Source organism: Anolis sagrei, chromosome X (assembly GCF_037176765.1).
Source record: "Anolis sagrei isolate rAnoSag1 chromosome X, rAnoSag1.mat, whole genome shotgun sequence".
NCBI lineage: Eukaryota > Metazoa > Chordata > Lepidosauria > Squamata > Dactyloidae > Anolis > Anolis sagrei.
The window spans coordinates 15708645-15721269 of NC_090034.1; the positions used below are offsets into that span (position 1 = coordinate 15708645).

Consider the following 12625-nt stretch of genomic DNA (forward strand, 5'->3'; position numbering starts at 1 on the left):
TGGGAAGCGGTGCCTAGCCGGCGGCGCGGCCTTTGGGGCCTTTGGGGCAGGGCTGGTGCTGCTCCTCCTCCTCCTCCTCCTCGGCCTGCTCCTCCCCCTCTGGGGCCTCTCCCTCCTCGTCCTGGCGGGCGGCGGGGCCGGAGCCTGGCAGGTCGCCAAGAAGATCAAAGGCCAGGCGCCGGGGTGAGCGGCCCGCCCTTTCCCGGACTCCATTTCCCAGAAGCCCTCCGGGAATTGGAGTCCAAGACAGTTCTGAAGGAAACCAAACTTGGAATTCTGGGAGTTGAAGTCCAAAGCACCTGGAAGGCTCAATTTATTTATTTATTTATTTATTTATTTCTTGCACTTATTGACCGCCACTCTCAGCCCTAGGGCGACTCCTGGCGGTGAACAACAACATAGAAAAGACAGTTTACAGTAAATCAAAACAGTACATAACAATCTACTACTACATAACATATACTTATGCTAAAAATCCGCTTCGTCAAATCCTGGGGTCATAGTCGATTTCATAGTCATAGTCCATTCCGGTCATCGTTTCCAATGATATAGCACTCAATTGAAGGCCTGCTCGAAGAGCCATGTTTTCAGGCTCCTACGAAAGGCCATAAGGGAGGGCGCCTGTCTAACTTCAGCAGGGAGGGTGTTCCACAGCCGGGGGGCCACCACCGAGAAGGCCCGCTCTCTCGTCCCCGCCAGGCGTGCCTGTGAGGCAGGCGGGACCGAGAGAAGGGTCTCCCCGGATGATCTCAAGGTCCTCGTGGGCTCGTAGGCCGAGATGCGGTCTGCAAGGTATTTTGGGCCGGAACCGTTTAGGGCTTTGTAGGATAACACCAGCACCTTAAATTGGGCCCGGTAGCAAATCGGCAGCCAGTGGAGCTGGGACAGCAGGGGCGTTGTATGCTCCCTGCGCCCTGCTCCTGTTAACAACATGGCTGCCGCGCGCTGGACTAGCTGAAGCTTCCGGGCCGTCTTCAAGGGCAGCCCCACGTAGAGAGCGTTGCAGTAGTCGAGGCGGGATGTGACCAAAGCGTGTACCACCGTGGCCAAGTCAGACTTCCCAAGATACAGGCGCAGCTGGCGCACGAGCCTAAGCTGTGCAAATGCTCCCCTGGTCACCGCTGAAACCTGGGGATCCAGGCTCAGCGATGAGTCCAGGGTCACACCCAAGCTGCGAACCTGCGCCTTCAAGGGGAGTGCGACCCCGTCCAGCACAGGCTGTAACCCTATACCCTGCTCGGCCTTGCGACTGACCAGGAGTACCTCTGTCTTGTCTGGATTTAGTTTCAGTTTGTTCGCCCTCATCCAGACCATTACAGCGGCCAGGCACCGGTTCAGGACTTCGACGGCCTCCTTAGTAGCAGGTGGGAAGGAGTGACAGAGTTGGACGTCATCTGCATACAGGTGACACCGCACCCCGAAACTCCGGATGATCTCACCCAGCGGCTTCATGTAGATGTTAAACAGCATGGGGGACAAGATGGAGCCCTGAGGAACCCCACAGGTCAACGGCTGTGGTGTTGAACAGGAGTCCCCCAATAACACCTTCTGGGTACGACCCTCCAGAAATGACCGGAGCCACTGCAAAGCAGTGCCCCCGAGACCCATTTCTGCAAGGCGCCCCAGAAGAATACCGTGGTCGACGGTATCGAAGGCCGCTGAGAGGTCCAGGAGCACCAACAGGGACACACTCCCCCTGTCTAGCTCCCGGCGCAGATCATCCACTAAGGCGACCAAGACCGTCTCGGTACCATGTCCCGGTCTGAAACCAGACTGTGCCGGATCCAGATAATCCGTGTCTCTCAAGAATACCTGGAGTTGTGAGGCCACCACGCTTTCCATGACTTTGCCCAAGAAGGGAAGATTGGAAACAGGCCGAAAGTTGTCAAATTTAGTGGGGTCAAGTGATGGTTTCTTCAACAGCAGCTTTATAACAGCCTGTTTTAGGCTCGCTGGAATCTTGCCTTCCCGAAGGGAGGCATTAACCACCACCGTTACCCACTCGGCCAATCCCCCTCTGGCCTCCTTCAGAAGCCAGGATGGGCAGGGGTCTAGGATGGACGTGGTGGGTCTCATTCCTCCAAGTATCTTGTCCACATCCTCGGGTTTCACAAACTGAAAAGAATCCAACAAAATCGGACAAGCAGGTGCTTGTGTCACATCCACGGAGACTGCATTTAATGTGGCGTCCAGCCCAGAGCGGATCAAAGCGACGTTGTCTGCAAAGAACCGAGCAAATGCTTCACAGCGCGTGGCCGAATTGTCAGGGCTCCCACCTGAGATAGGACGGTTTTTTGCAAACAACTCCGCCGGACGGTTTTTTGCAGACGCAATAGTGGCCGCAAAGAAAGTTTTCTTTGCGGCTTTTATTGCCGCGGCATATGCCCTTAGAAAGGACACAAACCGTGTTCGATTTGGCTCGCTTGGGTCCGAGCGCCACACGCTCTCTAGAACCCTCTTCCTTCGCTTCATCGCTGCCAGCTCCTCAGTGAACCAAGGAGCTGGTTTAGCTCGGTTACTTGAGAGGGGACGTTCCGGAGCGATCCTTTTAATTGCCCTGGTCATCTCCCCATTCCAGAGAGCGACCAAGGCCTCGACATGGTCACCTACCGAGGTGGCGGGAAACTCCCCAAGAGCCGTCAGGAATCCATTCGGATCCATAAGCCTCCTGGGGCGGACCATCTTAATGGGTCCTCCACCCTTGCGGAGGTTAGGGGGCGCACCGCCAGGCTCGAGACCACCCCCGCTAGCTCAGGTAGGGAGACTGTAGTGCAGCGAGGTGGACGGTACACTAACAGAATCCCTATTCTGTCCCGGTCACCCACCCTCAGGTGGACGCATTCAAAATTTGTGGTCTGCGGGATGGGGCTCCTGGTCAGATGGATAGAATCTCTATAGACCACTGCGACCCCGCCTCCCCGTCCTCCGGCTCTTGGTTGGTGTTGCACGGAGAAGCCTGGAGGGCAAAGCTGGGAGAGGTTTACGCCCCCATCCTCATCCAACCAGGTCTCCGTGATGCACGCCAGATCTGCCCGCTCCTCCAGAATTAAATCCTGGATCCAGGTCGTTTTTCCGTTGACAGATCTGGCGTTCAACAACACCACCTTCAAACCGGAGGGTCCGCTCACCTGGTTACACCAATTTACCTTAGGAGACCGGTTGGGGGTTGTTAATATGGATAATTTTAGTGGATTCCTTCGAATACAAAACTCCCAACTGACAAAATATAACTGCAGTTCCATGGCTGCGCTCCTCCCCCCTCCCAGATCCTTAAAGGCACAGGCAATAAACTATAGCTTCTGGAACAGGATATGTATATGTATGTAGTTCTATCTTTCTATCCAACTAGCTAGCTTTCTGTCTTCCTTCCTAACTGAATCCTCGAGTTGGAAGGGATCCCAAAGGGCATCCAATTCAACCCTATGTATGTATTAGGCCTGTTCAATGCATGGCTCTAAATCAGGGGTCCACAAACTTTTTAAACAGAGGGCCAGGTCACAGTTCCTCAAACTGTTGAAGGGCTGGATTATAATTTGAAAAAAAACATGAATGAATTCCTATGTATACCACATATCTTATTTGTAGTGCAAAAATCACTAAAACAGCACAATAATTAAAATGAAGAACAATTTAACTAATATAAACTCATTAGTATCTCAATGGGAAGTGTGGACCTGCTTTTGGCTCATGAGATAGGATTATTGTTGTTGTTGTGTGCTTTCAAGTCGTTTCAGACTTAGGTTGACCCTGAGCGAGGGCCGGGTAAATGACCTTGGAGGGCCGTATCTGGCCCCCGGGCCTTAGTTTGAGGACCCCTGCTCTAAATGGTTCTAAAGGACTTACAAAACTAAAGTTCTGGTGGTGAAAATTTCCGAACTCTAACAAAACTCTCAAAATTTCATTATAAATGGCAGTTCCTAATTGGTTCTATCATAAAAATCGCCAATAATGAAATAATAATTAAATTTTGAAAGAGTTCTAAAATTTTCACCACCAGAACTTTGGTTTTGTAAGTACTTTAGAACTATTTAGAACCCTGCATTAATAAATAATAATAATAATAATAATAATAATAATAATAATCCTTTATTTATACCCCGCTAAAATCTCCCGAAGGACTCGGTGCGGCTTACAAGAGGCCGAGGCCCAATACATCAGTAAAACAACAGCATAACAAATACAACAATGAACTCATAAAACAAAGCAATAAACATTAAAACAATGGCAATACACATTAGACAATAACACCACTACACATTTAAAAACTAAGGCTGGGCCAAATGTAATGATTAAAATTTTTAAAAATGCTGGACATGACCAGGTGAAATGGATAGGTTTTTGGAGATAAGTGCAGTATGCAGACAATCTTAAATCTCTAGTAAAGTGCATTTGGGACATGATGCTTGGAGTTATCTATTCTGGGAAGGCACAGGCCTAATATGTATGTATCTTTTTTTTTATTTATGACATTTATATGCCGCCCTTCTCACCCTAAAGGGGACTCAGAGCAGCTTATAAGATATATGTACATACAATCTATATAAATAAAAATTAGTTTTGTTTGTGGGATTGACATAACTAAAAAACCACAGGGCGAATTGACACCAAATTTGGACACAGTGCACCTTTCAGGCCAATGAGTGACTATCACTCATAAAAACATTGAAAAACACAGTGGAAGAGACTTAAAAGCCAAAAAAATAAATAATATACTACAATGCATGCGCAAAATCACATATATACACAAACACACATATAGACACACACATATACGCATATACACAGACAAAACATACACAGAATATACACAAACACATATATACTCATATACACAAATATATACACACACATATACGCACACACACATATATACTCATACACAAATATACACACATAAATGCGTATATACACACACAAAACACATACACAATATACAGAAATATATATATATATATATATATATATATATATATATATATATATATACACACAAATATATACACGCACATATATGCATATATACACACACAATACACATATACACAGAAAGGGAGAAGGAAGGTGGGAAAAAAGAGGGAAAGAAGGAGAGAAGGAAAGAAAGGTAGAGAAGGAAGGAGAGAAGGAAATAAAAAAGTGAAATAAGGAAGGAATGAGAGAGGGAAGGATAGAACCAAAGAGCAAAGGAAGAGGGGAAAGACACAGATAGAGAAGGAAGAAAGAAGAAGGAAAAGAAAAAGAAGGAAGGAAAGAGAGAAAGAGGGAGGGAAGATTGGCCACAGCAATGAGTGGCGGGTACAGTTAGTCTATATAAATAAAAATGTAATGTTCGTATGTGGGATTAACATGACTCAAAAACCACTAGGCGAATTGACACCAAATTTGGACACAATAAACCTATTAGGCCAATGAGTGACCATCACCCATTAACACACACACACACACCCAAAAGCAGCAGAAAGGTCTTAACAACCCCAAAAAGCTAAATGACAATACAGATGTAGATACCCGGCTTACTAACCGTGGAGCTCTTGCTCTGCAGGGAGAAGGGATGAACCTCTCTCAAGCCCAACTCTTTTCCAGCCTATGTCTAGAGCGAAGGAATGAAGGAGAAAAAAGGGGAAGGAAAGAGGAAAAGAAAGAGGGAATGAAGGAAAAAAGCAGAGAAGCAAGCAAGGAATGAAAGAGGTAGAGAACTAAGGAAGGAGAGAATAAGGGAGGAAAAGAAAAAGGGGGTATGCAGGAAAGAGGTAGAGAAGAAAGGAAGGAGGGAAGGAAAGAAAAAAGAGAAGGAAGAAAAGAGAGAGGGACGGAAGGAAAGATAAACAGAGGGAGGGAAGGAAGGAAGGAAAGAGAGAAGAAAGGATGGAACCAAAGAGCAAAGGAAGGAAGGAGGTAGAGAAGGAAGAAAGGAGAAGGGAAAGAGGAAGGGAAAGAAAAGGGGGAAGGAAGGAAGGAAGGAGAGAAAGAAAGAAAGAAAAGGAGAGAAAGGGAAGGTTGGCCACAGCAACGCGTGGCAGGTACAGCTAGTGTATTACATTATTAACATAGTGCAATATCAGTATTGTATATTACTATATTGTACTACACCATTATATTGTAATATTATTAGTAATATTACATGTAATATCAAATATATAATGATAATATTGTATTATTATTAGAAGTATTATATTGTCTTACATTATAATATTATAAATATTATATGTACATACAATATATTATTTATTTACGACATTTATATACCGCCCTTCTCACGCCGAAGGGGACTCAGAGCAGTTTACAAGATATATATACATACAATATATTATTAGCATAGTACAATATCAGTATTAGCGTAACAGAGTCCTTGCGACCCTGGAGAAGGTAGGTAGTGGTAGGCTCCTTGGCGGTCCCCCTGGTCCTAAGGTCCTGCTGATTAATGCCAGATCCGTTAATGGTAAGACTGCGGCCATCCAGGACTTGATCCTGGATGAGAGGGCGGATCTGGCATGCATCACCGAGACCTGGCTGGACGAGCTGGGGGGAGTAAATCTCTCTCAGCTGTGCCCACCAGGTTTCGGAGTGCATCAGCAGGCCAGACAAGGGGGGCGGGGAGGAGGGGTCGCAGTAGTCTTTCGGCAATCCATCGCCGTGATCAGATGCGCTGTTCCGCAGGCTTCTGGGTTCGAGTGTGTCCGTTTGAAAGTGGGGAGCCGTGACAGTGTGGGGTTCCTGCTGGTGTACCGCCCACCCCGCGACCCAGCAGCCTCCCTGTCTGAGCTAGCGGAGGTGGTCTCCAATTCGGCCTTGGCTTCCCAGCGCCTTGTGGTGTTGGGAGATTTTAACATCCACGCTGAGACCACCCTATCTGCCGCAGCTCAGGACTTTATGGCCACCATGACGGCAATAGGACTGTCACAAATAATATCCGGTCCCACTCATCAAGCTGGACATATTCTTGACCTTGTTTTCGTGGCGGACAACGAAATGATTAGAGTGGAAGATCAAAACATCCTTCCGGTGTCATGGTCTGATCATTATCTGATCACTTTTAGACTTGCTGCGACTCTTAACCTCCGCAGGGGTGGAGGACAGATTAAAATGGTCCGCCCCAGGAGACTGATGGATCCGGACGGATTCCTGAGGAATCTTGGGGTTCTTCCTGCCTTGGAGCCTGGCGATTCTATCGACGCCTTGGTAACTCTCTATAATGGGGAGATGTCCAGGGCGCTAGATATGATCGCACCCGAACGCCCCATCTCGTTGCGTCGTGACAGGCCATCTCCCTGGTTCACCGGGGAGCTGACTGTGATGAAGCATACGAGAAGGGGGCTAGAGCGCAAATGGAGGAAATCTCGGGACGTCTCTGATCGAGCACGGGCTAAAGTCTCTCTTAAGACATACTCCGTGGCAATACGGGTGGCCAGGAAATCATTCACGATCACCCGTATAGCGTCTGCAGCAAACAGATCATCGGAGCTGTTTCGGGTCGTGGGGGAACTCCTCCACCCACCTGTGGTGGAGGAGCTCACTGATGACCCAGCAGCTCGGTGTCGCGATTTCGCACACCATTTTGCAGATAAAGTCGCTCAGATACGTCTCGAGCTCGACTCCACTTCCATCGCAGTGCTAGAGGAGGTGACGGAGGCACCTGCTTGTCCATCTTTGTGGGATTCTTTTAGGCTTGTTCTTCCTGAAACTGTAGAGGAGGTTCTTGGGGCTGTGAGGGCGACCACCTCACCTCTAGACCCATGCCCATCTTGGCTCATTAAATCAGCCAGGGAGGGGTTGGTTGATTGGTTTGTGTTGATTATCAATGCATCGTTGGAGCAAGGGATTTTTCCATCTAACCTGAAACAGGCTGTGGTTCGTCCACTTCTCAAAAAAGCTTCCCTTGACTCCACGGTGCTGAGTAATTACAGGCCAATCTCCAACCTCCCTTTTCTGGGTAAGGTGCTGGAGCGGGTGGTCGCCTCCCAGCTCCAGAGCTTTTTATTTTATTTATTTATTTATTTGATGCACTTATTAACCGCCATTCTCAGCCCATAAGGGCGACTCATGGCGGTGTACAGTACACATAAAAGACAATTACAAAAAAGCCAGTTTCAACAACATATAAACTATACAACCATTACAGACTACACTAAAAATCCGCTTTGTCTCTTAGTGGAATCATAGCCAGTCTCATATTCCTTGTTCCATTCCAGTTCTCATTACCGTATTGTTTAGCACTTAATTAAATGCCCTCTCGAACAGCCATGTCTTAAGGCTTTTTCGAAAGGACATGAGGGAAGGCGCCTGTCTGATGTGTGCAGGGAGAGTGTTCCACAGCCGGGGGGCCACCACCGAGAAGGCCCTCTCCCTCGTCCCCGCCAGCCGTGCCTGTGAGGCAGGCGGGATCGAGAGAAGGGCCTCCCCAGACGATCTCAAGGTCCTCGTGGGCTCGTAGGCCAAGATGCGGTCGGAAAGGTATTTTGGGCCGGAACCGTTTAGGGCTTTGTAGGCCAAAACCAGCACCTTGAATTGGGTCCGGTAGCAAATCGGCAGCCAGTGGAGCTGGGACAACAAGGGCGTTGTGTGCTCCCTGCCACCCGCTCCAGTTAGTAACATGGCTGCCGCGCGCTGAACCAGCTGAAGCTTCCGGGCCGTCTTCAAGGGCAGCCCCACGTAGAGAGCGTTGCAGTAGTCCAGGCGGGATGTGACAAGAGCGTGTACCACCGTGGCCAAGTCAGACTTCCCGAGATACGGGCGCAGCTGGCGCACGAGCCTGAGCCTCTTCCAACAGGGAAAGGAGGAGGAGACTGCCCTTCTGACATAGGAGGGAAAGAGAAGGGGCTGCATGCGGCAAGCCTCCACCTCCACTCCACTCGCTTGTGTGTGTGTGGGGGGGGGGGCGTGCACGTGCGCCTGGCTTTAACAGCTGGCTGTTTCCCCTCGAGGAGGAGGGGGCGTGGCCATGGGTCTCTGTAGACATGCAGTTTCTCCTTTGTGGACATGCAGTTTAGAAATCCTTTCTGCTTTTGGTTTTCGTTGTTTTTTGAGTGGAGAACATACATTGGGCTGTTAGGGACATAGTGTCCAAATTTGGTGTCAACTGCCCCAGTGGTTTCTGAGTTCTGTGAATAGCACAAACGAGCATTACATTTTTATTTATATAGATGTATCAAGGAGCTCCCAGTGACACAATGGGTTAAACCCCTGTGCTGGCAGGACTGCTGACCTAAAGGTCGACAGTTAGAATCTGGGCAGCAGGGTGAGCTACCTTCTGTCAGCTCCAGCTTCTCATGCAGGGACACGAGAGAAACCTTCCATAGAATTGTAACACATCTGAGTGTCCCCTGGGCGACGTCCTTACAGGCAGCCAATTCTATCACACCAGAAGTGACTTGCGGTTTCTTAAGTCACTCCAGACATGAAATTTGATGGTGCCTCATGAGACCCTGTTGGGGGCCATAGGGCTGGCCCCTGACCACCTGCTGCTGCTGCTTCTTCCTTCTGTGTCCCCTTCCTTAACTCCTTCCCTCTTTCTCAGGAACCCTCCGAACCCTCTGTGGGCCCCTCCTCAAAGGACCCCTTTGAGGGATGAATCCAGGACTTGCAATTGGGGCAGCAGCCAGGTCCTCTTCGGCCAATCAAGATCCTGTATGTAAGTCTCCTCCGCAGGGCAATCAAAGCCCTCCTGACAGATGGTCATCCAGCCTCGTAGACATTAGGAAAGCCCTGATCAAAGCCTTCTCGACATAAGGCCACAGGACTTCCCGAGACTCCCAAGAAAGCAGTGTGCTTGACCCTCTCATGCAGCTCCTTTCTTCTGTCCCTTTCCAGGCACATGGCGTACTATCTGTCCTACATCCGGAACGACTACCAGCAGAACAGTATGATCACAAGTGCCTACAAATGGGACCGCTACCAGACTCACATGGGCTACTCTTCCTCCTCCGCCTTGTAAGTCTCCTCCACCGGGCAGCCTCTCCCTCCGCTCCTTGGCCCCTGGGGTCTGGCTTCTTACCTGGTGGGCAAAGGCAAGAGACCAAACCCCTTCTTAAACTGCAAAGAATGGGTGACACCTTGCTTGACAACAGTCCATGTGAAAAAGATCTTGCAGCAGCTCCAAAGGCCAATGGGATTCTTTTCTTGCCCCTTTGGCTACCTCCACTGACCTCTGACTTCTTCCTGTGTGGCCTTCCCTCCTGTCCCTTATCAATGGAAATGAGGCCAATCCCCTTCTTAAAAGGCAAAGATGCAGAATGGGTGACACCTGGCTCGACAACAATCCGTGTGAAAAATATTGGAGCTGAACATGAGTCCCAACAGAGTTTTGCGCCGCACCAAACTTGGCACAATAAGAAACCGTTATAAATGGGTCCCCCAAAGGCCATCCAGTCCAATTCCCTTCTTTCTGCCCAACGGGAAAAAAACCATCAAAGCCCTTCTGACAGATGGTGATCCAGCCTCATAGACATTAGTGCAGGCATGGACAAACTTGGGTCCTCCCTCCAGGTTCTTCCAGAAGAGCTTCTGGCAGAGCAGGATGCCCTCAGGTTCCTATGGATGGGACAGCAACCAGGGCCTCTATGGTTGCTGTTACTTCTCCTCCTTGTAAGTTTCCTCCGCTGGGCAGCCTCCCCCTCCACTCCTTGGCCCCTAGGGTCTGGCATCTTACTTGGGTGAAGACGAGAGGCCAATCCCTTTCTTAAACTGCAAAGAAACAGAATGGGTGACACCTGGCTCGACACAGTCCATGTGAAAACGATCTTGGAGCTGAACATAAACCAAGGGTGTGATGCAACAGCTCCAAAGGCCAATAGGATTCTTTTCCTGTCCCTTTGGCCACCTCCACTGACTGCAGACTTCTCCCTTTGTGGCCTTCCCTCCTGCCCCTTATCAATGGAAATGAGGCCATCCTCCTTCTGAAAATGCAAAGATACAAAATGGGTGACTCCTGGCTCGACAACAGTCCATGTGAAAGAGATCTTGGAGCTGAACGTGAGCCCAGAGTGTGAGGCAGCAAGTCCAAAGGCCAATGGGATTCCTTTTCCTTCCCCTTTGCATTAACCACAGGGCCACCTTCTCGCCGAACCTTGTGGGGGAAGCGGTCACCTCGCCCTCCCAGATAGGCTTTAGAGGGAGCAGGGGCCTCCTGGAGGACTTCAATGCTGTCATGCCTGAGCGCCGCAGTGTGCCCTGGACCAGCTCGGCCACAAGCCACCTCTTGGGCCACCCGCCCTCCTCTCCCTCATAAGTCTCCTCCTATCATATTGGTAGCCATGGTAGATCAGTCCCCACAAACCCCTCCAGTAGGTTCAGTTGGTCATAGGGGTTATGTGTGCCAAGTTTGGTCTAGGTCCATCCTCAGTGATGCTCACAGTGTCTCTGGTTGTAAGTGAACTACAACTCCCAAAAATGAAGGTCAGTTCCCCCCAAAGCCCTCCTGTATTTGAAAGGTTAGAGGTTCAAAATCCAGGAGTGGGGTGAGCACCTGCTATTAGACCCAGCTTCTGCTAACTTAGCAGTTCGAAAACATGGAAACATGATTAGATGAGTAGTACTGCTTCTGTGGGAAGATTTTTTTCTTAAATTTTTTTAATTGATTTATCACATTTATTACATACTATTGCATTTTGTACATCAACCTCTTTAACATGTTGTTTTATTGTTTTGCTTTGATAATTCCCCTCCTTTTCTCTTATTTCCTTTTTTTCACCACAGTGCTCCCCTCCACCCGTCTCAAGTCACCATTCTTACATTTCATCTGTCCAAAATTTCATTTCTTCTTGTGACGGTAATTTTCCTTCCTTATTTTTTAATCCATTTACCACAAATCTTCCCCATACAGCATCAAAATCGCTTTGTTTCCATGTACCTTTTTTAATCTTTAATATACATGTCAATTTATCATTTGTTGCTATTTTCCATGCTTCCTTATACCACTCCTCTATTTGTACATTCATTTCTTTTTTCCAATTCCTTGCTATGAGCAGTCTTGCTATAGTTAATAAGTTTGTTATCGCTTCTTTATCCTCCTTTTTCACTGTGGGAAGATAAGGGCACTCCATGCAGTCTTGACAGTGGCCACATGGCCTCGGAGGTGTCTACGGACAATGCCGGCTCTTCGGCTTATAAATGGAGGTCCCAGAGTTGGACCGACTAGGTTTAATGTCAGGGGGAACTTTTACCTTTACTTATGTATATCTATACGTGTCTTCTTTTGTGGCTTTCCCCCTCTGATTCCACTTTGCAGGGATTCAAGGACCACTTTGCCAGCAAACTGCACGGTGGAAACAAACACCTTGGGCTCCTGGAACAGCTGGGTCCAGAAGGACTTTACTCCCACCGTGGCCCAGAGGCACTGGGAAGCCAAGTTCCACAACTCTCCCTACTTCTCCTCCTCCACCACCACCTCCACCTCTTCTCTGTGAGTCTCCCTCCGGGACCTGAAGAAGGGATTGGGAAGGGAAGGGATGAAAGGAGGGAGGGAAGAAAGGAAGAAAAGGAAGGTGTGTGGCAAAAAGCAGGAGAAGAAGGAAGGAAAGAAAAAGAGGAAAGGAAGCAGTGAAGAGAAAGGAAGAAAGGATGAAGGGAGGGAAGGAAAGAAGGGAAGAAAGAAAAGAGAGGGAGAATGGGTGGAATGAAGAGAGAGAAGAGG

The 12625-nt window shown here is 48.7% G+C and overlaps 1 protein-coding gene across 1 annotated transcript in view; it reads right to left on the bottom strand.

The window, feature by feature from the left end:
* The window catches only part of LOC137094983 (cytohesin-3), a 326264-nt gene that overhangs the window by 277608 nt on the left and 36031 nt on the right, over positions 1–12625 (bottom strand). The gene's annotated exons all lie outside the window — the stretch shown is intronic.